Below are 26,839 nucleotides of genomic sequence, written 5' to 3'. Positions count from 1 at the left end.
CTCAGCCAGGCAGGTGGAGCAGCGTGAGAGGTGTGGTGGGATCCAGGTGCTCACAGGGAGGGACAGCTGAGCCAGTCCATGCCCCAAAAGTTCAGGAGCTTTCAAAACACCCATTGTGCACAGGAATAGGTCAGGAACAACGCCAAATCCCAGTGTACAGCATAAAGCAAGGTCCCCTCATCCATCCATGACCACAGTGCTCAGATAAAGCAAGAGAAGCAAGCTCAGGACTGGAGGAAGTTGGGGGTACCTTTGATTTCTCTCTGTGCAGCAGAGCTGTGTTTCTGAACCCTCTTTTTCCAGCCAGATCCAGTGGCAGGCTTTGCAAACACACGCGCATTGCTTCCAAGGGGCTCATAAAAGCAGCTTTTGGGAGGGGAGGTGGTGCAGAGCAACGGGAATTTTTCAATTCTTCTTGAGAGGAAGCATCACTCAGAGATGTGGAAGGAAAACCTACCTGTAACCCAGATTTCTGCACTGTGGTCTCTTCAAAGGCCAATGATCCCACTTCTCCCTTTTTATTATTGGCTTCAATTTCCCCAAGATCTGTAACATCAGGAAATGTTTGGCACAATGGACTAAGCCCTCAAACTCCACACACAGGGAAACCATTGCTTTTACCCCTGCCTGAACTCTGTAGCCCACAAGGTGCACAATAATTAACAGGGATCAGGCACCATCAGATGCTGGCAGCATATCCCCAGAGGATCCAGCTGTATCCTCATCCTCTCCCAAAGAGCAGAACTTGGCAGTGCAATTCAGGACAGAGATACTCTGTGCAGTATCTAGAGCAAATTAAACCTCCCAGGCACAGCAGCAAGCATGGATTTATTGATTCATGGAAAACGTCCTTATAAATCACTTCATTCACATCAACGGGACAAGACAAAACCAGGACTCTCCTCAGCAGTGAGAGGCTGCACTGCAGCCCTTTCAGTCACACATTCCAGCAGAAATCACTTTTTCAGAGCAGACATTTCTTACATTTCAGACATTCTTACATTTTTGGGGGGGCTGGCAGAGTGCAACACAGGGGCCAGTGCAGATCTGTGTCACATCTCACCTGGTCCCACCTCTCTGGCCCACAGCAGGCAGAGCCAAAATATGATTTTGCAAGCAAATGGGGAAAAAACCCGCTTGACATCATTTTCACAGCTGCAGAAACTCCATCCACACCTGTTTGCTGGCTTACACAGGGCTGCAGCCACCAGGTGGGATGGGACACAGAGGCTGCTGCCCCCAACAGCTTCCCAAACACTGCCCCAGTCATCCCTCTGGGGTCTGCTCACTGTGGGACAGGGAAGGGGATGTGGCACAGATCCATAAGGATCTCTCCTGCATTATCCTACTCCAACCCTGTGAGCAAACATTAGGAGTGTTTGCTCTAAAAGTGATTTCTCCTAGAGGATGGGGCTCCCAAACACTGCAGCTTGTTGATCTTATCTGCTTTTCTTGCTACTGATGGCTTAATGTGCTTTCATCAAGCTCAAACTCCCTTCAGGGCTACCTGTGCTCTGCATTCAGGATGCTGAGCCAAGGCTAAGGCCACTTTCTGCAAATGTTTGTTCCAGTAGCCAAATGCAGCTCAAATAGAAATAAACATCCAGATGTCCCCGTGCCTTGTTCAGGATTGCATGCACCTGGCTTTGGCTTCCAGGCATGGGCTGAAGAGCTGCTGGATGCCATTTTATAGATTCTTGATGAAAAGGCAAGAGGGGCATTCCCATTCCCCAGCACAAAACATTTCCCCAGATTTCATGCACGTGCAGCACTTCCCTGCACACTCATCAGCCAAAGCAGGGGTCAGGCACTGCCTTTACACCATGGGTTCAGCAGCAGCCCTGCTCCCAAACTCCCTCTTTTGCTAATCACAGCTCAAAAAGCAGCACTGACAGAAGGACACAGACTCAAGCTGCACCAAGGGAAATACAGGTTGGATATTAAGAAAAAGCTTTTACAGAAAGGGTGATAAAGTTTGGGAATGGCTGCCCAGGGAGGTGATGGAGTCACCATCCCTGGGTGTGTTTAACAAAGCCTGGATGCGGCACTGGGTGCCAGGGTTGAGTTCAGGTGTTGGGGATGGGCTGGACTGAATGATCTTGAAGGTCTCTTCCAACCCAGTAATTCTGTGACCCAGTGATTCTGTGAATTCTGTGAAAATGCCATTCCACAGCTCCAAATCACTGCCTGTGCTCCCTGTCCTCTTCATGTTACCTCCCAGCTTTGACAATCAGCACCACTCAGAGCACCAGCTGAGTCACTGGAGGCTGCTGCATGCCTCCAGGATGGCACCCACCTTCCAGGAATGCCTCTGCCTCCTGTGAACTCCCCCGCTGGAAACACTAAAACCACAATTATCTCAGCAGATTAACGACAGCACAGCATCTCTGGCAGCAGTGTGAGGCAGGGGCTCCCAGCAGCAATGAGCTGGAGTTAGCAGGGCACACAGGCACACACAGCTGTGTTTGTGGTCCCTGCTGATCTCAGGCACCTCCACCCTGCCAGGCTGCCTCACCCCTTCCCCCAAACACACCCCTTTCCCTCGGCACTGATCAGAATTTGGATAAATAAACGTGTCTCATCACATCACATCACTGAACCCACCGCTCAGGGGGTGCCATTCCCACATGCACTGGCTTTGGGAGAGCCATCAGCATTTTATTCTGCAATCTCAGGTGTGATGTGGTCCCTTGGCTCCTCCCAGCCCCGGGGCACAGCTCCTGCCTCCCCAGCATCCTCCTGGCTTATGGAAAGGGCAGGGAGGTGAGATCTCACTGGTCCCACCATGGAATGCTGCTCTGCTCCAGAGATACCAGGACAGGAAGGACAAACTGCCTTGTCCCTGGACAGCAAGTCTCTGCTTCCCTGAGCTAACAGACTCAGGCACTGACACAGAAGACAAGGAGCTGGTCTTTCAATGTGAAGCTGATTTCCCCCACTTTTATCTTAGATTTAGGGCAGGTACCAATCTCTTCTCTGTGATAGAACCTGAGGGAACAGGATGAAGTTATGTCAGGGGAGGTTTAGGCTGAATATTAAGGAAAGGTTCTTCCCCCAGAGGGTGGTTGGGCTCTGAACAGGCTCCCCAGGGCAGTGATTACAGCACCAAGCCTGACAGAGCTCAAGGAACATCTGGACAACACTCTCAGGCACAGGGTATGATTCTTGGGATGTCCTGTGCAGGGCCAGAGTTTGGACTCAATGATCCTTAAGGGTCCCTTCCAGCTCAGGACATTCTATGCTTCCATGATAATTCACCTCCCCTCTCCATCTGTAAGCCAAATCAGGGATAAAGCAGGTCAGTAGCTCATTATTTTAGGAACCATGATGAGACTATATATATTTTTCTCAATTAAAAGGAAACTAATTTACTTAAACACATCAATTGGCTTAATTATCCCAATCCAGAAGTTTGCTGGTGCATTTTTTTGTTTTGTTGCTTTTTAAATAACAAGTAATCATCCCAGGGAGGGCAAACATCCATTTCCCATGGAAGCCATCCAGGCTTTTCCTGGCATCCAGGGAGGGAGGAGCAGCAGAGTGTGAAGGGCTGGCACAGAGGTGGATAAGAGGGTTAAATCCAGCTGCTCAGAGATAAGCTGGTTACACACCAGGGCAGCACATGGGGGAACAGAGGTTTGCCAGCCTCCAGTAAATACCTGCACAAGGCATTTGCATGGCTGACACTGGGTATTTAACTCAGAAATTGCCAATATTAGAGAGCCTGAAGCCACATTTCACTCAAGTTCTCCCGCTGATGAACTACTTTCCTGGCTCCTCTGAAGCAACACTGAGGGCTGAAAAAATTAAGTGACTCCTGGCTTTGAGGTCAGCATGGCAGGGAAGATGCAGCAGCAAATTTACCTGTTGTTGTGACCTTCTGGTCTTTCAAGGCCAAACCAGAAGAGTCTGAGATGCTGTCACACAGAAGAGTCTGAGATGCTGTCACACAGGACAAACATCAGGAGATAAAGCCAAAACTCACCCAGCAGCTCTGGCAGAGCACCCCAAAGACAGAATGGATCCTCCACCACACAGCTTTTGTGTATTGTGTGCCTAATCCCAGGAACACACATTGCCAGGTGGCACCTTTGGACTGACACATCAAATTTCACCACTGGCCCTTAATTTCCCTTTTGCCTTCCAAGACTAAAACTTCTCCCAATTGCTGCTCAAGCTGACCAACAGCTTTTTATTTTCATTTGCATCCAAAAAATACAGAACTGCTGCTTCTGGGAATCATGCAAAGATGGAGAGGGACCTTTTCTCTGTCCTGAAGCCACCAGCCATGCCCAGGAAGGTGCAGCTCAGCCACCAAACTCCAAAACCTGTCGGACAATGGAAAGCTCATGGCTATGTTGGAATTCCGTGTGCTTCCAAAACCTCCATCACATGAAACTCTGGAGCTGGAACCCTCCACAGAGATGCCCATCCAGCATCCCACACTTTGGCCCTGGTCCAGATACAGGTATGCAGGAGGGAGTTTCAGCCATGGGATGCCTAATCCTGCTTTTCTCCCAGCTCCATCCGGAGGCAGCCAGCTGCATCCCTTGTTAGTGTGATTTCCATAATCAAAAAGGGAGTTAGCCTCCATAACCACAACCCAAAGGTATATTTAGCTCAACTGGAAGACAAAGGAGATCATGTCCACCACAGATTCAATTAGCTGAGCCTGTTTACGCCAGGAGCTCCCGTCTGCCATGCACAGCAGCTCCCATGGATTTATTCCCAGCTCCACACTTCAGTGGTCCCCCATGGAGGAACAGACCTGCTCCACAAAAGCTCTGAAAAGCAAAGAGGTGGAAGAATGGGTCCAACAGGTTTCCAAAGCCTTGGGCAGAACACAGTCTCTCCCAAGGGTTTGTGTCATCTGTCTAGAGCCTGGAGCCACGGCATGGGATGAGTGCAGGAACCCACATGGGGCTGCACCTCCTTCAGCCCACAGTGAGGATGAGGATGACAGGGAGCCCTGGGGGACCCCCTGAAACCACCCCAGAGCCCAGCTCCAGTGTGTCCCCTGCACCCCAGCACAGTACAGGAGGACAATTCCCTCATGGTCTTCAGGACCCTTCCCTCAGACCTGCCTCCCAGGAAAAGATTCATTTCTCCTGCCTCATTTCCATGGATATAATTTCATCCCCCACCTCCTGTGCTGCGCTCTCACGCAACCCAAAGACGCAGCCAAAGCCGTGGTTATTTTTATATTTTCCTCCCAGGAGATGGTATCTCCACAGGGCAGGGCTGCCATGCCTCATCAGATCAGTGCACCAAACTGCCTCAGCCCCACGACAGCACGATGAAGTCGGGGGGACACTCTGCCACCAGGTATTTTTCTGTCTCAGTGGCATCAAAACTCAGCAGCTTTTCAGTCAAGAGCATCCCAAAGAAGCAAAACAGCACCAGTCCTGGAGGTTGTTCCAGTTCCTCTCTCCATAACTCCCACCCAAGCACTGAAACCATCTTCCAGCCATCCCAGTTTTAGATTTTTCTGAGGCTTTTGCAGTTTTCATGGAACACTTGCTTCATCCACACCCAGATCTTTGTGGATTGAGGATTCCCAAATTTCCCCAGCACAGAAAGTGACTGGGTTTGGCCATGCCATGATGTCAAGGTCCACAGCATGACCTCCCTGATGGGCGTCAGCACAGCATTCCATGTCTTTAGACCCACATCTCTTGTTGGGCACTTTCACACTGAGAGAAGAAATAAATGCAGGACTTACATGAATAACCCGAGAGCTTTTGGAATTTAGGGAGTGGGGAGACAGAGAGCAAAATTCTAGGCATGCAGGGGAAAGCTGGTTTGCGCTTTTTGTGCTTTCCTGTCCCTAGGAGAGTTCCAAGGGTGGTCTGCAGCATGTTACAGCACATCTGCAGCAGCTACACCCTGCAAGTTCACCCAGTAAGTTTTCCTTTCCCCTTTTCCCTGAAATCACTTTTTTGCCATCATTTGTCCCCTGACAGTGAGGCCAGGCATGCAGGGAAGAAGAAGGCATCACCTGTGCATGGCTTATCTGCAGCTACTTTACAAATAAAAGTGATCATAATGAACATTCACACCTAGAAGAAACCCCAGTGCCCTTCCCCCTCCTACACCTCCCAAAGCAGAACACAGATCCAGCTGCTCTGCAAGCTTATCTTGATGCAGAAACAGTCTGGGACAGAGATAGAAGGGCTCCCTGAAGGCACAGCTTATTAAAGGCATCTTTCCTTAATCAGCTCTCTTCAAAAACACCGCACTGAAGCGCCGTTCCCGGACTGGTTCTCATCACAGCAGCACCAAACACCCCCAGCCTGGCGAGGTCCTGTGTCCCCCTGGAAAGCCACATGGTTTTTCCAGCCTAAAAAGCAACTTAAGACCAGACAGATACACCCAAGCCAAGGCACTTTGGGGGACCTGCAGCTGGGAGTCACAAGGAGCTCCCAAACACACTCCAGGGATGTCACAGCAATAGGGATCAGCACAGCAATGAAGTCCACAGGATGCTCCCATTTTATCCAGCAGCTTTTCCCACCAACCCCACTCCTGCTTCCACAGGGGATTGCACACTTGCAGTCCAACCCTGCTAATCCCAGGTTTCAAGAAGCAGAGCTGCAAAACAACCACACAAAGAGGCAGCAGCTCGCACGCATCCCGGGAACCTCCCTGCAGCCAACGCCTCTGTGTTTATCCAACACTCCATCTCCACTCGTTCAGCTGTTTCCATCCCACCCTGCTATTAATGGATGCAGAAGGAGGTTGGGAGAGGCGTTGGACAAAAATCTCATTTAGAGATCAAGACAAGCTTAATTGGTTTCTAGCCAGACCTGCACAAAGATGGGTTACTCCACAAATACAGTTGCTAATCTGCCCATTATACTCCCTAAGCTCCCACCCACAAAGAAAAAGAAAATAAAGCAAAGATGCACAAAGGAATGCAGGATTTTGAGCGTGTTACTTCCAGCTAGGAACATATCACGAGTGGTGAATTCTACAAGAACAAGCCCTCTGCTTTTCTTTGAAGGAAAAGGATAACCAAGCAGTAAACAAAATAACAACAAAAAGACCTAACATAGATTAAATCTGCATTTTCCACAGGCAATCCCCAGCTATTCTTGAAGAGCATTTCCAGCAGCTATTGTTTCTGTGGGCAGGGGAAAAGCTTACACGGCCAAGGAGACGTCATGTCACAAGTGACAGAGTGGAAAGGATGGGGAACCTTGTGATTAAAAAGCACAGGACTGAAACCCTGGAGAGCTGAATTCACTTCCGAACTTGGCTGTAAAAAAAAAATAAAATTAAATTCACGAATTTCCTGTGTGATCACATCCTAGATGATTTATTCAAAGCCTGGTGTTGAAAAGCCAAGGGAGGGGGGAGGAAGCAGGAGGAGGAAGGGGAAGACACGGTCCTGTGGGCTTTTAATGAGCTTGGGGTTAGACCAGCACTGGCAAGCTGAATATAGAACATTCATCTGTATTGGGCACTGCATGACCTGGAGCTGCTGCTGGGAAAGCACTGAGCATCCCACAAGCTCAGGTGAGAGCCTGCCCTGCTGCTGTGCCCATGGGCTCACATCCCACAGGCTCAGGTGAGAGCCTGCCCTGCTGCTGTGCCCATGGGCTCACATCCCACAGGCTCAGGTGAGAGCTGCCCTGCTGCTGTGCCCATGGGCTCACATCCCACAGGCTCAGGTGAGAGCTGCCCTGCTGCTCTGCCCATGGGCTCACATCCCACAGGCTCAGGTGAGAGCTGCCCTGCTGCTCTGCCCATGGGCTCACATCTCACAGGCTTCTGTAACACTGGATTCCCAACACAAACACAGCCACATGCAAAATGGAAAGGCTGGGGATGGTTTCCCCTCCTGGAAAATTTAGAGAATTTAGAATTTAGAACCAAGAACATAAAGCTGTTCCCTGAATACAGAGTGTTATAAATCAGACACAGCCCAGCCCCAGCGCTGCAGAGCAGCTGCAGCAGCAGCACAGGTACAGGCAGGTGATGAAAGGGTCCTTTGGTTACACCCTTCTCCCCCTGTGCAGCAGCCCAGGACTCCCAGCTCCAGCAGAGAGGGAAGGGCTGTTTATTTTCCTGAAAGGCAGCCAGTTCTGCTGGGTGGGAAGCACTGCACCCACGGGAGAGCTGAGCTGCAATGGATCCTCTGGCAGCACAGAGCCAAAACCAGGGCCAGCACCACAAAGGATGGGGGGTCCTGTGCTTGGGATCTTCACAGCAACGTCCCCTGAGCTCCAGAGCACCTTCACAGGGCGAGTTCAGAACAGTGCAGAGAGACAGAGAAGGGTTTTTCCAAGGTCTTCAGCCACAATGGGTGAGCACAAATCCAAGGCTTGGTGCAAACAGCAGCCCAGGCTCTGGCACTGGACAAGAGCTTCCTGGCATGGAGATATGGGGTTGGTGCTGTCCCAAAACGCTGCTGTGGGAAACTCGGGGTGAACAGATTCAAACTTTTCCTTTCAGCAGCGAGACAAGCTGTAATTAGCAGCACTGAGTCCGACCCAGGGGCTGGATAAGGACATTCCCGTGACAGATCTGACAAGACGACTGTTGGATTTGTTTTCCTTGGCTTTTTTCCCCTCTGGAAAAATGAGCACCCATTTTTCACAGGTCTTTTTTCCCCTACTCTGTGTTGCCTGCAGTCAGTTTCCCAGAGTAAGGGCATACATTTCAGAGCACACTGTCACAGCCCATTAGCACAGCTGGAGCTCGGGTCTTGCCATCCCCAAGGGATGGGTCCCTCCTTAATTATCCCACACCTCACAGCAAACTGGGGATGCCAGACCCCAAAGACACAGTCTGAGTTTGACTTTTCAAAATGAAAAACACAGTCCAAACCACAAGGCAAAGGTAAAATAAAAACACGAACATGAGGCAGCTGAGCTACAGCTGCGAGACACATCATCACCAGTCTCACACGTCTCTCACCTAGCTCAGCCTCATCCCCAGAGCAAAACCAACAAAGCTTCCTGTGATGCAACTACAAGCAATCCTTTGGGAATAAATCCAGAGAATTTTGAGGCCAAAGTCCCTCTTTACTGTCTTTTTCTCATGATGAAAGCTGTCATGCTATAGAATGGCTTGAAAAGCCTGGATGTAAGGTTAAGTCCTAGTGTGCCAGCTAAAGGAATGGCACAATTTCATGACTAGGTAACCCAAATCACAGCCTGTCACACATCACTGCAGTCTGAACACAGCTATGACCACCACTGCATCAATTAAGAACTGACAAATTTTGCTGAACCTGCTAAGTGGAAGAGCAGCATTTAATACATAAGTAAATGGGGGAAAAAATGAGCATAAAGGCTCAATTCAAGCCCCAGTCCCAAAAGCAGAACTGACTATAGGGATTACAATATTTAGCATGCTCCAAAAATTTTCCTCAACATCCTTCTGCTCCATGTGATGGACAGGGATTTCTTGTGCCTCCAGAGCCACCAGCTACCTCACATGCAATTTGCTAGTAGCACTCTCCATGGAAAAATAGATGGAGCTTGTAAATGGATCCAGGTGGTCCCCAAAAAGGTTCCAGTGTCTTTGCAGGGTGTCTCCAAAACACTGGGACAAGGAGGTGACACACTGAGGTCTGAAAACCAATCTCCCAGAGCTGGAGAGCTTTGGTAAGCAAATGGTTTGCGTAAGGTTTCTGTCAGAACACCCATTTGAAGCGCTGGCACTGTAAACAAGGTTGCTCCAGAGGCACCTGGGATTAGCTCTGTTCAGACAGTCCTTGGCATGACTTCCCAGAGAGCCCAGGAACAGATTTGCAAGTTCAGCTTTTCTCCTGCCTGACGCTCACCCAGCACCTCAGAACAACACCAGAGCTCCGACAGCCTTAACCCTGCTGCTTCCTACATGGAATTAGAGACAGGGATGGGCATGGCAGGAGCCCTGTGCTTGCTCACAGGACTTAGTGGAAGAAAACCCAAGGAGGCAGCACTGTGGGGCTGTTTTCTCCCTGTGTTGCAGGATGAGATCCAACACCAATCTGGGCACACGAGTGTCCCCCTGCAGAAGCACAGCAGCTGAAAGCAATGCACGGGATATGCAGGGGAATGGTGCCAAGCCAGACAGGGCAGCTGGAAAACAGCAGGCAGCCTAAAGGCTTGCCCTGACATCAAGGCACAGAGCAGCCTCTCTTCCCTGCACTGGGCACACAAGCCAAGACACTGCTCGTGCCTCGGGGGCACAGGGAAGGAGAGCTCAGCCCATGGAGCGTCCTTGGCGTGCGATTCCTGGGGAAGCCAGGCACGACAGGGCACCCACCTTCCCTGACACATCTCCCCCACCCTCAGCCCTGGCAAGAAGGTGCTGTGGTTTCCAGCAGCACGAAACAACAGGAACATGAAGGATGACTGGAGTCACGGCAGGGAAAGCTTTGCACAAACAGATTTACAGCGGCTCCCATCCATGCAAGCATCCTTGAAGGAAACAGCTGCACCGGAGCACAGCTGACACAAACTCTCCAGGATGGGACGTGAGTTCACAGCTCCTCTAAGCACCATTCATTAAGTTGATGCTGAAGCCAGGCAAAGAACAAGCACTCAAAAAAAAAAAAAAAAAAAAGAAAAAACCAAAAACAACAACCAAAAAAAATTAAATCACGTCATGGCTAGGTAAAAGTCAGATGGATGTGCAGCTCCAGAAAGCCACCTCAGAAAAGTCTGGAAAAAAGAAAAACACCAGGGAGCAGCAGCAGGGCAGACCCACCACGGACTGAACTCCTGTCATATAACACATCACAGACAGAAAGCATCCTCCTGCGCTGCCTCCATGGCCATGCCACAGCAAACAATTAATCTTGCTTGTTTGGGGTGAGGAAATAGTCTCTGGACTGTTCCTCCATCCTCCTCCTCCTCCTCCCTGCTGGAGCTGGGAGGAAAGCCTGCCAACAGAGTTTGCCTGTAACAGGCACCAAGGTGCTAGAAAATCACCTGAGCAGCATAAAACATCTTTCCACACACCCCTGTAACACAATGCACCCTCCTTCTCACACCTCAGACCTGAATTGCTGCAGATCTCACCCCTGAACAATGCCCCTCTACATCCCCCATTTTCATACTCCAGGGGTTTTTAATTTTAAAGAAATAAAATAAATTTATTTTAAAATAATTTTTAAATTAAATTTATTTTTTTAATTAAAAATTTTAAAATTTCCTCCCAGCCCAAGTGGTGCAAAGTTGGCTCTAAGTGCAGAGCACAGCCCCAGCTGCCCTGCCCTGCAGCCTCAGTGTATGGACAGTTGTGTTCCTGCCCAAAACCAGTGTGAGGACTTCCCTGCTTGGTGCCAGTCTGCCCTCAAATGCTCGACCCTACAACCTCTGAGGATGCTCTGCTCACTGGAAGGGGAGACAAGCTGATCCTCATTCCGGCAAAGCATTGGAGGAACCCACACCCTGCAGAGCTTCCCCAAAAGCTGCCAAGCTCTGCAGCTCAGTTTTGCATATTGGTACAGAGCCCAGCTGCTGGTGTTTCACACACCACCCCCCAGAGCCTGCCTCTGAATGGCACAATTCTGAATTGCTTCCTCCTGCCATGCTGCCCCAAGGCAGGAGCTGCCAGCAGCCCTGCCCATCGCCAGGGAAACAGGATGAAAGCCCCATGAGAAAGAGGAGCAGCAGGGAGCAAGGAACACCAGGAGATCCCACTGTGCTCCCCCAGGGATGGGCACAGGTCAGGTGGATTAACTGGGTCCTTCCCCTCTCTTTATCTCGCCATCTCTGGCTGCTGCCAAGTTGTTTTGAGCTCTGGCATGGCTGCTTTCCACGCAGGCCCTGCACAAAGGCGATGAGGAGCCTCAGCACAGAATTCCTGGCAGCAGCCCAAACCCAGAGGTCGGTAATTGGGTCACTGGGTTCAGCTTCCGAAAACCATTCCTCCAGGAGGTGTGGTGAACACAGGCACAGTCACAGACAGAGCTGGACACTCCTGCAGCTCCTCCACCACACCCTGCACACCTCATTTCATTACCTCTCATAAAGCACTCGGTGACACAGGGACAGGGCAGCCTGGACAGGGAGAGCCCAGACTCCAGGAGAGAGCCATGATTCAGGTAAGCAGCACGTAGCTGAAAGCACAACATCGCTATGCAGTGCTCAGCCCCAGGAATGCAGAAGGGAAACATGAAGCCACTTGTCTGGCACGGCAAATAATCCTTCAGTCATCCAGCAGCCAGGCCCTGCCGGGAGCTCAGGGTTGGGAAAGAGAGCAGAGGATGTCTCCAGCCATCAGCTCCCACCAACCGCACCACCAGGCACTGCTGCGCCTCCTCCCAGCCTGCAAGCGAGCTCCAAACTCAAAAATAAAAATCCAAGCAAGTGGCAGGTACTGCAGGAAGAGAAGAGGTTTGAAGAGCAATGTTAGAAAAGCTTTGAAGAGCAGCATTGCTTTGAAAAGCAGCATTAGTATCCATCAGCACTGGCATGGTGAGCAGCTCGCTGGTGTCAGGGTACCTGTTGCTGATTCCCCAACTTCTGGGACTCTAGCTGGGCCCTCCCACAGGCTCCCCTGTTAGGGCAGACCCTCCTGGAGTGGTCTTTTGTAAGGAAAGAAAGACCCAGTGGATTTTTTTGGTCTTCAGGTTCTTGTTTATTATTATCTAGAGTTTTGCACACTGTCCGAACCAGGCTCAGCATGCTGGAAAAGCACCACAAAAATGGCCAACAATCTTTAATTACAATGTCCTTTAAAGCTAAACTATCCAATTAATAACCTTGATTATTTCCCTTTATCCTTGATTATTTCCCTTTTAACCCAATAACTGATCCCCAAGAGCCCGCAATGCAGACTTTTCCACCCAATTACAAAATGCCACCCAAACCCAAGAAGAAGGAAGAAGACGCATGAAGAAGAAAACCAGGACAACACCCTGTGCCCTCCAACTTGCTTCCATCCACAATGTAATAAAAATCCCAAACCCCAAATTTCCCACCTAAGTGATCCACCTACACTACTCTCTATAATCTACTTCACACCTTAGTGGATTCCAGTCTATGCTGGAGTTTAGGAAACTTTATCCATGAATGAGAGTCAAAGTCAGTGCTCCCCTAGGGGTTAGGACACCCCAGAGCAGACAGGGAAATAAATATTCCCAGGTTTCCACAAACTGGTGGATAAGAACACACCCATCCAACACCGCCCTTCCAGCGGGTCACAGCAATGTTTTGAACAGTTTTTCTCAAGGCAACTCAGGCATGAGGAGAAGAACATGGAGAAACCTTCTGAGTCACGGTCACACTGAGTCACCAGTGAGTGCCTCTAGGCTGGGCCACCCCATCCAGTTTGGCTGACTCAGGAAGAGACCAGGAGCAGCCTCATCTCCCAGGTGTTCCAGGCAGCACAAACCTCCTCCATGTCCCACATTTACAATAAACTGCCCCCCAAAAGGCTGGGGGTAAACACAGGAGGGAGCATGAACAGGATGGGGTAATCAGAGACTCATGTGAGGGCACAGAGGTTGCTCCAGACCTGGGAACAGCATGGGACAGATGCCCTTGGGAATGGCCCCACCCAACCCCACCATGAGGAAAACACAGGCCAGATGTTCAGACAACTTCAGGCATTAATTTGGTTAATTTGCTGTAATTCAGGTGGCTGGTGCTCAGGCCACACCAATCACGAAACAAAGTGCTGTCAGCTCAGATCCTGAAACTCCTCAGTCAACTAACCACGTCCTTACAGTGTGCCAGGGCCATTTCTCTCATTTCCATCTCCTCTGGTTTTCTTCTCAGTGGCCACAAAGATCTGAAAGCTTCATGACTCACTGAGCTGAGATTTTCTGTGCTACCCCAGAACTCCTGGTTCCTCAGTGAATGCCAGAATGCTATGACATGCCTCAAGGACAGAAGACACCAAGTGCAAATGGTCTCCTGAGAGGGCAGGAGGGTTAAGTAGGCACCAGCACAGCTTTTCTCCCAATTAAGGAAGAAAGAAAAGACGAATCAAAGGCAAACAGCAAATTACAACATGTATCTGGCAAGGGACTGTGGAGCCTCTAATTTTTGCATTAAATAGAAAGTTGGAAATCATAGAATCACAGAATGGTTTGGGTTGGAATGGACCCTAAAGACCATCTGGTTCCAACCCCCTTCCCCTAGTTTAAGTTGCTCAAAGAATATGTCATGAAGGGTGAGGGAACTAATGCAATACTCAGAAGACTGGAATATTTAATGACTTTCCAACCCTTAACTAGCTGTTTCTCTCATCCCCTAGTATGCTAAATACACAGTGCAAGTAAATCTATGTGACTTAGCATCTAAATTAACCAACACACAAGTCAGGATCAAGCATTCAGTATTTCTGCCCCAATTTATGGCCCTTTGCTCAGATCAGCTCCTTTTTTTTCCAGCATGGCACTGACATCTGTTGTGTTGCATGAGCAAAAAGTACATATATGATTAAGAAAGGGGAAAAAAGAGAGAGGGGGAGAAAAAATCAATGTGGACATGACTTGAATTTTATAGCATTTGGCTGCCACGACTTGCAAATAAACAGCTGTCCCAGCAGGTCCATGCAAGCTCAACAGCACAGCAGTAACACACAAGGTTTTTCTTCCCCTTTAAAAGGGTTTTGCTTATATAAAAAAGTATATTTTTATAAGAAAATAAATTGCAGGTTGAAGAATCATAGTTAGGTCACACTCAATTCCAGCAGAACAAGCACATCCTGCTTCACATGGCCTCACCAGTCACTCCACAGCAGTGGCAGCTTTCTGAAGCCAAGTTAAGATATTTAATTACCAGCATCAAGTCAGAAACCAAAGCGTCCAACAAAATCCTCATTTGTGAGCGAAGGCTGCAGAAATGTCGCTGAGCAGGCTTTGGCAATCTGCAAAGCTGACAGCTGGATGCCCTGGCTTATCGACTGCTAGAGCACAGGCGGAAAAAAGCTCTGAATAGTTGCAGTGCCGAGCAAGCCTTCAAGGCAGCCCTGCCAGCCTCTTAAAAAGGCTCACAGAAATAGGCTGGCTTCATTTATTAATACTTCAGAGATAAAAGTGGCCGTGTAGGAGCAGCTCAGTGGGTGTCTGTGCAGCAGGAGGATGGGCAGACCACCAGCTCTGGGTGGTGCATCTGTCAGGGTCCCCATGCAGCCTGTTCAGGTTATAAATGCACCAATGTGCAACCTGGGCTGCTCCAAGTGCATCCTCAGCTTTTAGGGATGGACCCAGCAGGGATCCCCAGCACCCCAGGGATCCCCAGTTTCCAGGGATGGAAACTTCAAAGCAGGAAGATGGAGCGAGAGGAGCCACGCTGCTGGCTGGCTGACAAAACAGAATTTTTGGGAAGCTCAGCTGCCCAACATCTCCATGTCCCCAGTGCCTTGGGCTCCTCAGCTGTGACCTGACAGCGCGGGAAAACGTGGAGGAAGGAACCAAAACAAAGCAGAGAAGCAAAGGGAGATAAACACGATCCAGTCAGACCAGCTGTCCCCAGGTCCCGCCTGTCCTCACCGGAGGAGCCCGCCCGCCGTGGCTGTCCTTTCCTGCTCCCTCCTGCACCCCTGCCACAAACAAAGGGTCAGATAAGGAGCCAGCTCAGGTCAAGACCGGTTTGACTCCGTTTCAAGCCCAGGGGAGCGGATTCAGCGCTGATTTTACACCTCACCCATCCTGTTTGCCTCCCCGGGGCAGAGGCCAGCGCACGGAGCAGGGTGCACGCCTGGCTGGCTGGACCAAAAATCCCAGGGCTGTGTCAGAGCACAAGGAGCAGAGCCACACACCAGCTGAGCCAGGGCCAGGAAGTGTCACTGCTTCCTCCTGTCCCTGTGTCACACAACATTGGGCGTTCAGAGATCGTGGACTTTGGCTTTTGCTTCCTGCTCCTGTCAGAGCAGAGGCAGGTCCCGGCATATGGCCATGGGGAGAGCAGGGTGAGTCACTCATTAATCGAGGAACAGCAAGGTGGATGCCTGACCCGCAGGGTCTGGGGGGAAATGCACGCCAAAACAAACTCCAGCGCTCGTGGAAAAAGGTCCAGATGCTGCAGGACACCTCTGCTCCGAATGGGACTCAAAGAGGGGCAGGCAGGGAATGCCGATAGCTTTGGAATACATTGGTTTTGGCAAGGGAGGATAAGAGGTTGCACTACAGCTGACCACTGAGGCATTAATACACAGTAGCACTTGATTTTCTACTCAGTATCAGAATCAACCTCCTGAGAGGAAAAAAAAGGAAACCGCTGGCTTCTCCCTTTCTGTGCTGCCGGGAGAAGCTGCCTGGCTGTACAATGCCGGGCATCTGCAGTGCTCAGGCCTGGTCAGAACCACGAGGGCACCCCGTGCCAGGGGCTGCCCTCTCCCCAGCAGGGAAGTGTATTGATCTGACATGGAATCCAAGTCCCCTGGAAAAGGGGACTTGGCTGCACCCCGTGATCTTCCACCTGCCTCAGATTTCCACAGGGAGCTCTGCATCCCCAGTTTGGCAGCACAGCCCTGTCGATTCACGTGGCTTTTGTCAGGAGGCACATTATCGTCCATTATCATCCTTCTTTGCCTTAAATTAACCTTGATCACTTAAAGATGCAGACTGTTTCACACCAGCACCAATGCTGGAGGCAGCACGGTGTGAAAGCCATGAGCATTGCAGACCCCAGGGACCAAACCCCACTGTTCACACTGAAGAATTCGGGACAAGCAAAAGACCAGGATCCAACACAAACATCGCACAGCAATGGCACAGGGTGCCAGCCTTCAAGGCTCCACACAGCAAGGGCATTGTCCCTCTTCCAGGTGGACCCCTGACCGGAATCCACCCTCCCAGAATTTTCGGGCGGGTACAACCAGTGACAGACCCGAGCTCCCCACCTGGTGCCTGAGCCACACACCTGCTTGTAGCCAAGCCACAGCCCAACACCGGCACTTGCCAAAATCCTACTCCCACCCCAGCTCCCACATCAAAGCATCGGCTGGACAAGAGCACGCCTGCAAGCAAAACGTGTGACACCAGCACCAGAGGCTCGGCACATACACACCATGCGGCAGTCCCAAACTGCTGTAGGAGCCTGAGGGCCCCCAAAGCCCGCGGGAGCCCCATCGTGGGGGGGTCACATCGGTGGTGTGGGAGTCGCCGCAGGGGTGGGAGCCGCCGTGCCAGCCGGCGCCGGGGCTGCAGCAGCCTCCGGAGGCGTTGCCATGGAGAAGGCAGCGCAGCAGCAGCATCCCGCATCCCACGCCCCCGCGTGGGCGCCCCCTGCCCGGCACCGCCCGGGACACCGGACACGCCGGGGCCGGGGGACACGCCGGGGGACACGCCGAGCTCCGAGGCGCCGGCAGTGGGGCGGGCGCCGCGGGGCCCGGGGCTCCCCTCAGGGCAACAGCTCCACGCAGCGCCCGGGGCGGGGTGGGACGCGGGCTCGCCGCCCTCCGCACGGCGGGGAAAAGGCAGAAAAGCGCCGGCCCCCGCCCCGCTGCCGGCTCTCCCGAACCCCTCCCCAGCACGGCCGCGGGCTGTGGGAGAAGGGCAACACACTCCGCCGAACCGAGAGGGGAGGAGCGCCGAGGGGCTCGGAGGACTCACCGCAGCGCGGCCGCCGTGCCTGCCGGGGCGGAGGGCTCGCTGCCCGCGGTCCGCCCGCCGTTCCTGCCGGGGCGGAGGGCTGGCTGTTCCCGGTCCGCCCGCCGTTCCTGCCGGGGCGGAGGGCTCGCTGCCCGCCGTACCTGCCGGCGCGGCGCTGCGCTGCGCGGCGCGGAGCCCGCCCGGCCCCTGCCCACAATGGGCCGCGCCCGCCCCGCCCGGCGCGCTGGCGTCAGCGCCCGCCCGCCGCCGGCCCTGCGAGCGAGTGACGCGCGGGGCGGGGGCTCCGCCGCCGGGGCTGCCCTGCCGGCGGTACCGCGCTACCGGAGGGTCTACCGGGGGTACCGCACCGAGGGTACGGCAAGCGGTCACCGCACCGGGACACCAAACCCGGGACACCGCACCGGCACGCTCCGCTGCGGGCCCCGCGCTGCCCGTGCTGCAGAGGAGGGTCCCGCTCTCGCTCCCGCCGAAGATAAAGTTTCAGCCGGCTGGCGACACGGACGCGCGGGTTCTGTGTTGCAGCTGCCTCGGCAGAGGCCTCCCAAGATGCGGCAGTCTCCGCTTGGATTTAAGAAATCAATTGTCCAGCGGTTCCCATTTCACGTGAATCAGAGCAGCGATTGGATACGCGGTTGGGTTCCCGCATGCATGGGAATAACCTCGCTGCATGAGATGGCAGAAGGAGCGGTTTGTGTTCTTGGTGCAAATCAAAACTCAGATCAAATTAATAGCGTGGAACATTGTACCTTAAGTAGCCTTTTTTTTTTTTTTTTTTTTGAGAAGAGGTCAAGCTATTACATCTTGAATAATTTTTTTTTTTCTTTCTTGGCAACAACTATATAGGAAGGTCTGAAAGGCAGGAAGGGATTTACTGTGATTGTATTGCATATGGAGTCTGCACAGAAATTGATGCAGGGACAAAGGAAAAGCCAGTACTGGGAAAGTAAAGAAAGAGCATCCATGGAGTTGATACCAAAATGTGGAGTAAAATTAACAGAGTCACAGAAGGGCTTGGGTTGGAAGGGACCTTCAAGATCATCTTGTTCCAATCCTGTCATGGGCAGGGACAGCTTCCACTAGACCAGGTTCTCATTGGCCTTTTCCATCTGTGCCTTAGCTTTCCTGACCCCATCCTTAAACATCAAAATCTGTACTCTTCTGGGTCACCTCTCCCTGAGCATTTGCTTCTCATTCCTCAGTTAGAGGAGCAGGTCTCTGCTCAGCCATGCTGGCCTCCAGCCTGCCTTGCTTTAATTCTTGCCCATTGGGTGTTGAAGCAAATGGGAGGCAACAATCACAGAGGCAGTTTTGGAACAAAAGGTGTCAAGTGCAGGTTTTCTGGAGCAGCAAACCCAAGGATGGTGTTGTGAAACTGGTGGGATAAGAGGATAAACATCTGTACCCAGGCACAGGTTTTGGCAAGAGAAATTATAGCTCACAAAATCTACCACAGTCCTTGATGGAGCCAAATATGTGGTGGGAAAACAGAGATCTAATGGAGATAAGAGATATTGATTTCCTAAAGGCTCTGACAAAATCCTTCATCGAAAGATATTGAGGGGAGTAAGGAGCCATGAAAAAAGCCTTAGTGGTTTTTAGACAGAAACCACAAAGGCCAGACTGGGGTGGTCAGTGTGCTCTGGAGCTGAGATGGGGAGTTTCACAGAGATCTGAGCAGGGGTCTGTGCTCAGCATCTTCATCAGTGATGTAGCAGTAGGGGTGGGTGGGGACATGGTGCTGGCTTCTGGTGACACTGAGCTGCTTGGAAAGGCCAATGGCACCAAACCACAGTGAGACCTCAGGATGCTCAGTGACAAAATGACAGCTGAAATTCTCTGGAGACAAATGTAAGTGATGAGCCTCACAGGGAGCACTCCTAACATCATGCAAATGGCAACGGGCTCTGAACTGACTGCAGCCCCTCAGGAAAAGGATCCCGGGTTATAACAAGGAATTTGATGAAAGCATCAACTCATTGCTGAGCAGCAGTCGAGAAAGCAAATAGATGGATAGGAGTTAATGAGGAAAGAGGGAAAAGTGCTGCACAAATTCCTGGTTTGCTCTCCTCTTGAATGCTGTGAGCAGCTGTGGCCTCTGTTCTCACCAAAGAACTAGTGATTAAAGATAGGGAGCATTTCTCACTGAGGTAAAGGGTTAAGCCAGGAATATTCAATCCAGTATTTCTATACAAGCCCCAGACTCAGGAAGTCCTGGAGCTGCGTGCAGCCTGCTGTGGGCTTGGAGAGTTTATGGGAAAATATCCCTGAACACTTCTCATACCCCTGGCTTATCATACACCATTGGCTATGAGAGTATGCTGGGCAGAATGGTCCCTGCCTCCATCCCAGCACAGCTTTTCTTTTACTCTTCCATTCATCTTATTTTTCCTCCATAAAATGCCTTCCCAGGACCCCCCTTCCCATTCTTCTCCTCCTCAAAGATTTTTGTTAACCATATAGTGATGGTTTGATCTGCAGGCTTCCAGCCTGCTGGGTAAGTATCCGCTTAATGGCTGGCATCTGGAATTGCATCTTCCTCATGGAAACTGCTCAGCCATTTTCTGGTGACTGCCTCCTCAGAGCTTGTTTGGACGCTGCTTATCAAGCCCCATTGTGTTGCTTTCCTGCTTGTTTTTCCAACAGCCGCCTATTAAATTAAGCTCCTGTATTCAGACAGGAAAACCCAATAAACAGCTGCCCAGAGCCTTTCTGGATAAGTAGGACACATGCAATAGTCATAGTGCAAGACTGATGAGCATCCGGCCCTGAGAAGGGGAGAGCATGGGTACCAAGCCTGCTTGGAAAATAATCCCTGTAATGCCTTGGAACAGGAGGGGGTTGGCAGGGTTTGCTCATTGGATGAAAAACTAAACCAGGACTTTCTCAGGGCTGAGGGAAAGAAAATGGGTGTCTTGTTCTAAATCTGTAAGAATATACTTGGTAGCCTTCGTCTTTAGATGCTCACTAGACCCTAATAAATGTTCTCTGGGGCCAATCCATGTCAGATCAATACTGTCTTATCCCTGGGGAAGAGTTTTTATGTGTTCCAGTGAAACCTAAAAGGACACTCTTGATTCAGCTGACAGTAATGGAATATGGAACCCATCCCCTTACAAAAATTAAGTAAAATTGATTTTGGAGGGGAAAAAAGCCCTCTCGAGGTTATAGTCTTTCACGTTGCACAGATGATATGCTCAGCAGAAAAACAGGGCACAGCTTTTATTTAATTGTTGTTCTGCTCTAAACCAAAGACTTGCACCAAAAGAACAAAATCACCATCTGAGCCCCTACCACCATCCCAGACCATTGGAGCTTGTGGGAATATTTCCATCACAGCAATCAGGGCTGGTTTGGGCTCAAAGGGAGGAGACAGCATTATGCTTTTTGTTCTTTGATATTAGCTTTTTAGAGTACTTAGAGGACATTTAGAGGTTCTGTATCTGGGCTGGGATGCTCTGTGTGAAAACAAACCACACCCTAAACCAATGTTATCTCCAACAGCACCGAGCCCAATCTCACCCCAGGGCTCACATCAGCAGCTGGCAGGGGGAGGCAAAGCTTCAGAGTAACATTTCATAGCCCCAGAAGGGAAAATAAAACACGTTCCCAAGGCAGGACTCAGCGGGCTGGGAGCATTAGCAAAGACTCAGTGGATTTAGGCCCTGATTCTGCAAAGTCCTTAAGCTTGTAAGGAATTTGTAATTTGCTTGTAAGCAAATTCCCATCCGCTTCAGTGGCATTTAATCACATGTACATAAGTGCTTTATGGCGTACCAGGGAGCTGTACCTTGCTGGAGGTGGGGATATCAGGAGTGCAAGCAACCAAATTCTTTTCCAGTGTGCTCAGAGAAAGGTAAAATCATGGAATCATATTACAAAATCATAGAATGGTTTGGGTTGGAAGGCATCTTAAAGATAATCTAGTTCCAGTCCCCCTGTCATGGGCAAGGACAGTTTCCACTAGACCAGGTTGCTCAGTGCCCCATCCAGCTGGTCTTTCTAAGAAATAAAAAATGTAAGAAATAATTGGAGAGCAGATTGTGAGACTTATTGTAAACAGTTATAACAAGGTCTTACTCCAGCCCTGCCCTGTCTAAAGCCACTCTGCTGGGAGAGCACAGCCTCTCCTGGCTGCTCCACCTGAAAGAACACCATGCCCTGTGGGAAACAGATGACTCAGATGAGTGGCAGAGAGATATAAAACACTTGTAAGTGTGCTGGGGTGTAGGAAGCTTTAAATTATCGCAGTGCCTTGGTCAGGGCCCTTCACCCCACCCCTCTCTGTGCTCTGTCATTGCCTTCCTCCCCTCTCCACTGGTCCCTGGAGCTGCCAGAAGCCCCCTGTGCTGCCCTGGCCATCCATCCTCCTGCCTGTCTCCTGGGAGATGCTGCAGGTGTGGCCATGCCCTGGTTTGGATCATCTTGCTGGTACCTGGTGTGTCTTTGGCAGACTCCTGACACTCAGCTCCTGATTGCTCACGAAGCCAAAGGTCAATCTTCCTCCCTGGATTGTCCTGCCAGTGCCAGGCTTCACCCACAGCCTTGTGCCAGCCTCACATGCTGGGTTTGGGGGAACATGTGTTGTTCAGGGTGGCTGGAGGGCTCTGTCTCTGTCTCTTCCCAACACGGCTAGAAAACAAGCCATTCCTGATTAGGGATCTGTGACTTTGCCCAAGTCTTTTTCCTCCTCCCTATTCCTAGAGATGACTTGCACTCAAGTCATGAATTGTTGTAAAAGATACCAAACAAACAACAATAACAAAAACCACCAGAACAAATTCTCAATGGAAGAAAGTTCAGTGCCCTGTTTTCTTCCTCCCATCCTTGGTTATTTATCTGCTGAGAGCAGGAAGGGAGGTGAGATGAGGGGTAGCATCCAGGGAAGAGGTGAGGCAGGAGGAAGAGGAGTGAAGGGGTGGGAGAGGGATGTAAATCAGTGCCTCTCTCTCAAGGCCAGAGACTGCTGCAGATTTCCACCAGCTGTTGCTGGGGCTGTCAGAGAAGGGTTTAACAGGGATGTGTGCACACACAGCCTACAGGGAGAGCTGCTTTTATTTGTTCACATCTAGCAGGGGTTGAATTTATTGCCTTTGCAGAGGGGCCAGCAAAAAGCCAGAGCATCACTTAAATCCCATTTAAAACCTCAGATTAAGGCTTTGCAGGAAGGGAGAACAGGGAGGTGGAAATAGCCTGGCCAGATCTGGCTCCATTGCTTGGGGGAGTGGGATACAAATCCACATGGGGACAAGTGAGGCTGTTGTTTTATCAGTGGAGCATCCTTTGCTCCAGATCTGTAGCAGCAACAGAGTGAGGAAGTGCCAAGTCACCTGACACTCATGATGAGCCTCCAGCCTCTTATTGGAGCATAAAACCCCCAGTTCACCCCCAGGTCACCAGGTGGGTCTCAATTCTGCCATCCATTAAGGAAAGAAACTTACCCAAAGGAATTAGGAGCCCTCATCAAGGCCTACCTGCATTTGGAATGTCTTAATCCTCATGATTTTTGACACGATTCAATATCCTGTACCTATTTCACTTTTGCAAGATGCCTAAGAAAATTCTAGGCAGAATTTGTCCAAAGTGACTCAGCCAAGGTCACTCAGTCGGTGGAATGGCTCACAGATACCCCAAGTCCTGGCTGAGCACAATAAATCACAAAACCCTCTCCATCCTGCTCACTATTTTGGTCCCCCTGATTTGTCCTGCATCATTAAATTTTTACAGTGCCTGACTCCAGATGACTTAAAGTCTGTGCCTCCTGTCTCCAGCAACTGCAGAGCTAAGAGGTTTTGTTCCTCCCAGCACAAGGGCTGGAATGTGAAGACTCAGCGAGCAGCACAGGCAGGAATATTTCTCCCATCCCTGACAGCTGTGTAACTGGACATACATGCTCCTGGTATCTTTCAGAGCATCAGTGTGGCTTTTACACGTCCTGCTGCTGCATTTTTCCATAATCAGCAGAATTCAGGATAGATCTGTTACAGGACTTGAACAGTGATGTTGCAGCCAGCAGAGCAGCAGGGTCCTGTTGCATCCCTGCCAAGAGGTCACATCCTGCATGGATGGAGCAGCACAGGACTGCTCCAGCCTCCCTGCTCCATCCCTGGGCACTCCTGGGGTGACATAAGCACCATGAGATCATCTCTCTTGACTGGCTAGATTTTCTTACAGGTTTTCCCTGGAGGGCTTCTGGTTACTCTCTGGTTGCATTTCTCTGCTGCAGGATTTCTACAGGCTCATGTTCCCTTTTCCATGCTGCCCAGATGTTGCTCCAGCCCAGGGTCTCCATGCAGCTGTGGCTCCATCAGCTGTCAGAACCACTGTGCTGGGAATGTTTGTGATGGGGAGGTATTGCAGCCACCTCTGGCTGATCCAGGCTGTACCCACAGCAATAGCCCTACTAGGAAAGTTTTCCTGGCTTGGCAAGGGGTTGGACTCTGCAGGAAAGATCTTCTCTTTCCTCTGCTCAGCCTTTTCTCTGCCAAGCACACAAACCTCTCCTCCCCCATCTGCCTTGCAGGAGTTTTAGGTCCATGCACAGACTCTGGCTGATATCCTGGCAGGAAGTCCTCAGTATCTTAAAGCTGCCCATGGCTGGTGATGCTCAGAGGTCTGAGACTCAGGTTGCAGCCTTGGGAGAGCAGCACCTCCCTAGCACAGGAGGAGCCCCTGGGAGTGCAGGGATGAGCACCTGGGGGCATTAGGAGGTGTGGCAGTAACAGCAGCCTCTCTGTATCACTGTGGTGGATGGAAGCCTGAAAATGCCCTCACTGCCTCAGGTTACTGATGACACAAGGGTGTTGCTAAACTGGCAGAGAGGGAAATCACAGTCACAACAACAGCAAGAGGGACCTCCCCAGTTGCAACCTCCTTAGTCACAGCTGGATTACCAACTCCATCCTTATATTTTCCATGGGGGCGGCATGAGTAAGAGCTGACTCCGAGGGATGTCTGTTGCCTCCAGAAACCCTTAAGGAGGGAAATGCTGATGGGACAATCAGGCTTGGCTTTTCATCCCCTGATGTGGTTGTGCAAGGACTGGGATGGTGACTTAGGTACAGGACAGAGCCAGCCTGGGGGGTTGGGATGTTGAGGACTGCCCCAAGCATCCCCCAAGGCAGTGTCACTGGGAGGGGATGGGCATGCACGGTTCAGCCGTTTCCACAGTATCTGCAGCACCTCTGTCCCTCCAGAGATTATATTTGGGACATGGACTTGCCTTGGAGAAGATCCCCCAGCCCCTCCAGCTCTGTCCCTGTTTTGACCAATGGCAAGTTGGGAGTGAGATTTGATCTTGGGAGTGTCTCAATATCTCCCAGATGCTGGTTTATGTGTGAGGGACAGTGCAAATGATGAGCATAGGGCTCAAACACACACCAGCTCTCACAGGTTTCATGCAACTCCCAGCCATGGGTATCCCAGGAGCCTCAAAACCCCGACTCAGCCTCACCATGGCCAGCTGGGCTGTTGGGGTGCAGGAGAAGGAGATGGCAGCCCCCAGTTCCCTCCAGGACCAGGGGCTGCACCCAGACCCCAGCATGATCCCCCTTTCTCTGGAGACCTGGGAAAGGGAGGAATGGGGAAGAAGGACTTTCCCACTTGGGCAAAGGGGATGGGAATGAAACCTTGCTCCCTGAGCCCTGGCTGCCGAGGCGGTGGGAATCTGAGCTCAGCCCCTAGGCGACTTAATGGGCTTTTAAAAAACCCCTTTGTATTGGATCCATTCTTCTTCCCAAAGCTTGCTGGCCCCGCTCCAAGGGGAAACCTTTGATTCTACAAATACACCACAATTATCATCCCGAGGAGTCTCAGCTATCGGGCTCCCCGCCTCCAAAAGATCAGCAGGATGCCAGAGAGGTGCTTAAATCATTTCATCCTAAGAAAGCCCTGGGCTGTAACAGCTTCCCCGTTGCTCGGAAAACGCCACCCCTCTCCCAAAAGCTTGGCTCCATTTTTCTCCCAGCGATGCCGTCGCTAGTGGAGGCAGGGAGGGCAGTGCTGCAGAAACCAGGCCACTGGGCTTCCCAGTGATTTCATCAGTCCTGGGACCCAGCTTGTGGAGATTTATGAGCTCACAAGAATCTCGCCTTGGAGTTATCTCCCCCTCCCCGCTCTTTATGGCTCTGCAGAAAGGGATTCAGCGATAGAGCCCTGCTGGGTATGTAACAAGCTCGCTCTGTTTGACAGTTGCAAATATTTTTCTCCAACATTGCACAGGTCCGTGTGCTGCTCGGGCTGCTCTCGCCAGCATTTCCACCACCCAGCACTGGGAAGCTCGAATTGGTGTGGGGCAGATGGAAACCGAAATCTTGCCAAGCACTGCATCCACTCCCTGACTTATCCCTTGCTCACGACTCCCCTAAGCTCTCCTCCAGGTAGGTTTTTATTATTTTTAAGTTGTTGTGAGGTTTTTTGTTTTGGGATTTTTTTTTTCCAGAAGTTTTTTTATTTTCTTCAGGTAATACAAATCCTGCCCTTCTGCAATGCTCTCCAGTCCAATGCTGGGTTTTTTGAAGGGGTTGTGTGCTCCACTTCCAGCAGGAGTCCAGCACTTCTCTCCTTGCAGAAATCCCCTTTTAAAGCACATCATCAGTACTCTTCTGCAGCTGTTTTTCTTAGTAGTCTAAATAAAGCTTTCAAGTTACGACTCCTTGATGTGAAGCCAGATTCAGAGGCTGTCAGTTCCTTTGTGTATTCTCAACTTGTCCGGAGGTGTTTTATTTTGGGACGGCTGCTTGCTGCAAAGCTGTCCATTTAGCAGCCTGTTCCTGCCACACTCTGCTCCTTGCAAATGACAATGTAAGCTCCAAAACACCACTGAGTCCAGCCCCTGCAAACCCTTTGCACTGTGTCTGCCTTTCTGCGAGGATAAAGGATTTTACAAGCAGGAATTTGCTCAGGCCATGGGCTCACCATCACAGGAGCCCCAGGGAAAGGTGTGGAAAGGTTTCACTGTGCCTGAACAGCCAAGGCCAGTGTCCTTCCCCAGCTGCAGTTGCAGCCCATACATCTGTGGGGTACAGATGGAGGCCCTTCCTCATCGGAATCAGTTGTATGGGGAAGGCTGATCCTCTTTGGTGACACGCAGCCACCCTGTGGGTCCAGCAGAGACTGTGTGACATGGCATTGTCTTTGGGGATGGCATCCCCATCATCCTGCTCCAGGGCCATGTGCCATGATTCCCTCGTGGGAATCAGTTGTATGGGGAAGGCTGATCCCCTTTGGTGACACACAGCCACCCTGTGGGTCTAGCAGTGTCTGTGTGACATGGCATTGTCTTTGGGGATGGCATCTCCATCCTGCTCCAGAGCCATGTGCCACTTGCTTGGT

At 51.1% G+C, this 26,839-nt stretch overlaps 1 protein-coding gene and 1 long non-coding RNA gene across 3 annotated transcripts in view; one reads left to right on the top strand and one right to left on the bottom strand.

The window, feature by feature from the left end:
• The window catches only part of DAAM1 (dishevelled associated activator of morphogenesis 1), a 96,068-nt gene extending 78,385 nt beyond the window's left edge, over positions 1-17,683 (bottom strand). For both annotated transcript variants that reach the window (XM_064713897.1, XM_064713898.1), the window contains exon 1: positions 17,510-17,683. The gene's annotated coding sequence lies outside the window, so the exon portion shown is untranslated. The remainder of the gene's footprint in view (positions 1-17,509) is intronic.
• Positions 17,684-25,579: 7,896 nt separating this feature from the next.
• Positions 25,580-26,176, top strand: LOC135449254 (uncharacterized). The gene is made up of 2 exons (XR_010440698.1): positions 25,580-25,884; positions 25,968-26,176. It is a non-coding gene; the product is annotated as an uncharacterized LOC135449254 (long non-coding RNA).
• The last annotated feature ends 663 nt before the right edge of the window (positions 26,177-26,839 follow it).

Source organism: Zonotrichia leucophrys, chromosome 5 (assembly GCF_028769735.1).
Source record: "Zonotrichia leucophrys gambelii isolate GWCS_2022_RI chromosome 5, RI_Zleu_2.0, whole genome shotgun sequence".
NCBI lineage: Eukaryota > Metazoa > Chordata > Aves > Passeriformes > Passerellidae > Zonotrichia > Zonotrichia leucophrys.
This window is presented reverse-complemented; position numbering and strand designations above follow the sequence as displayed.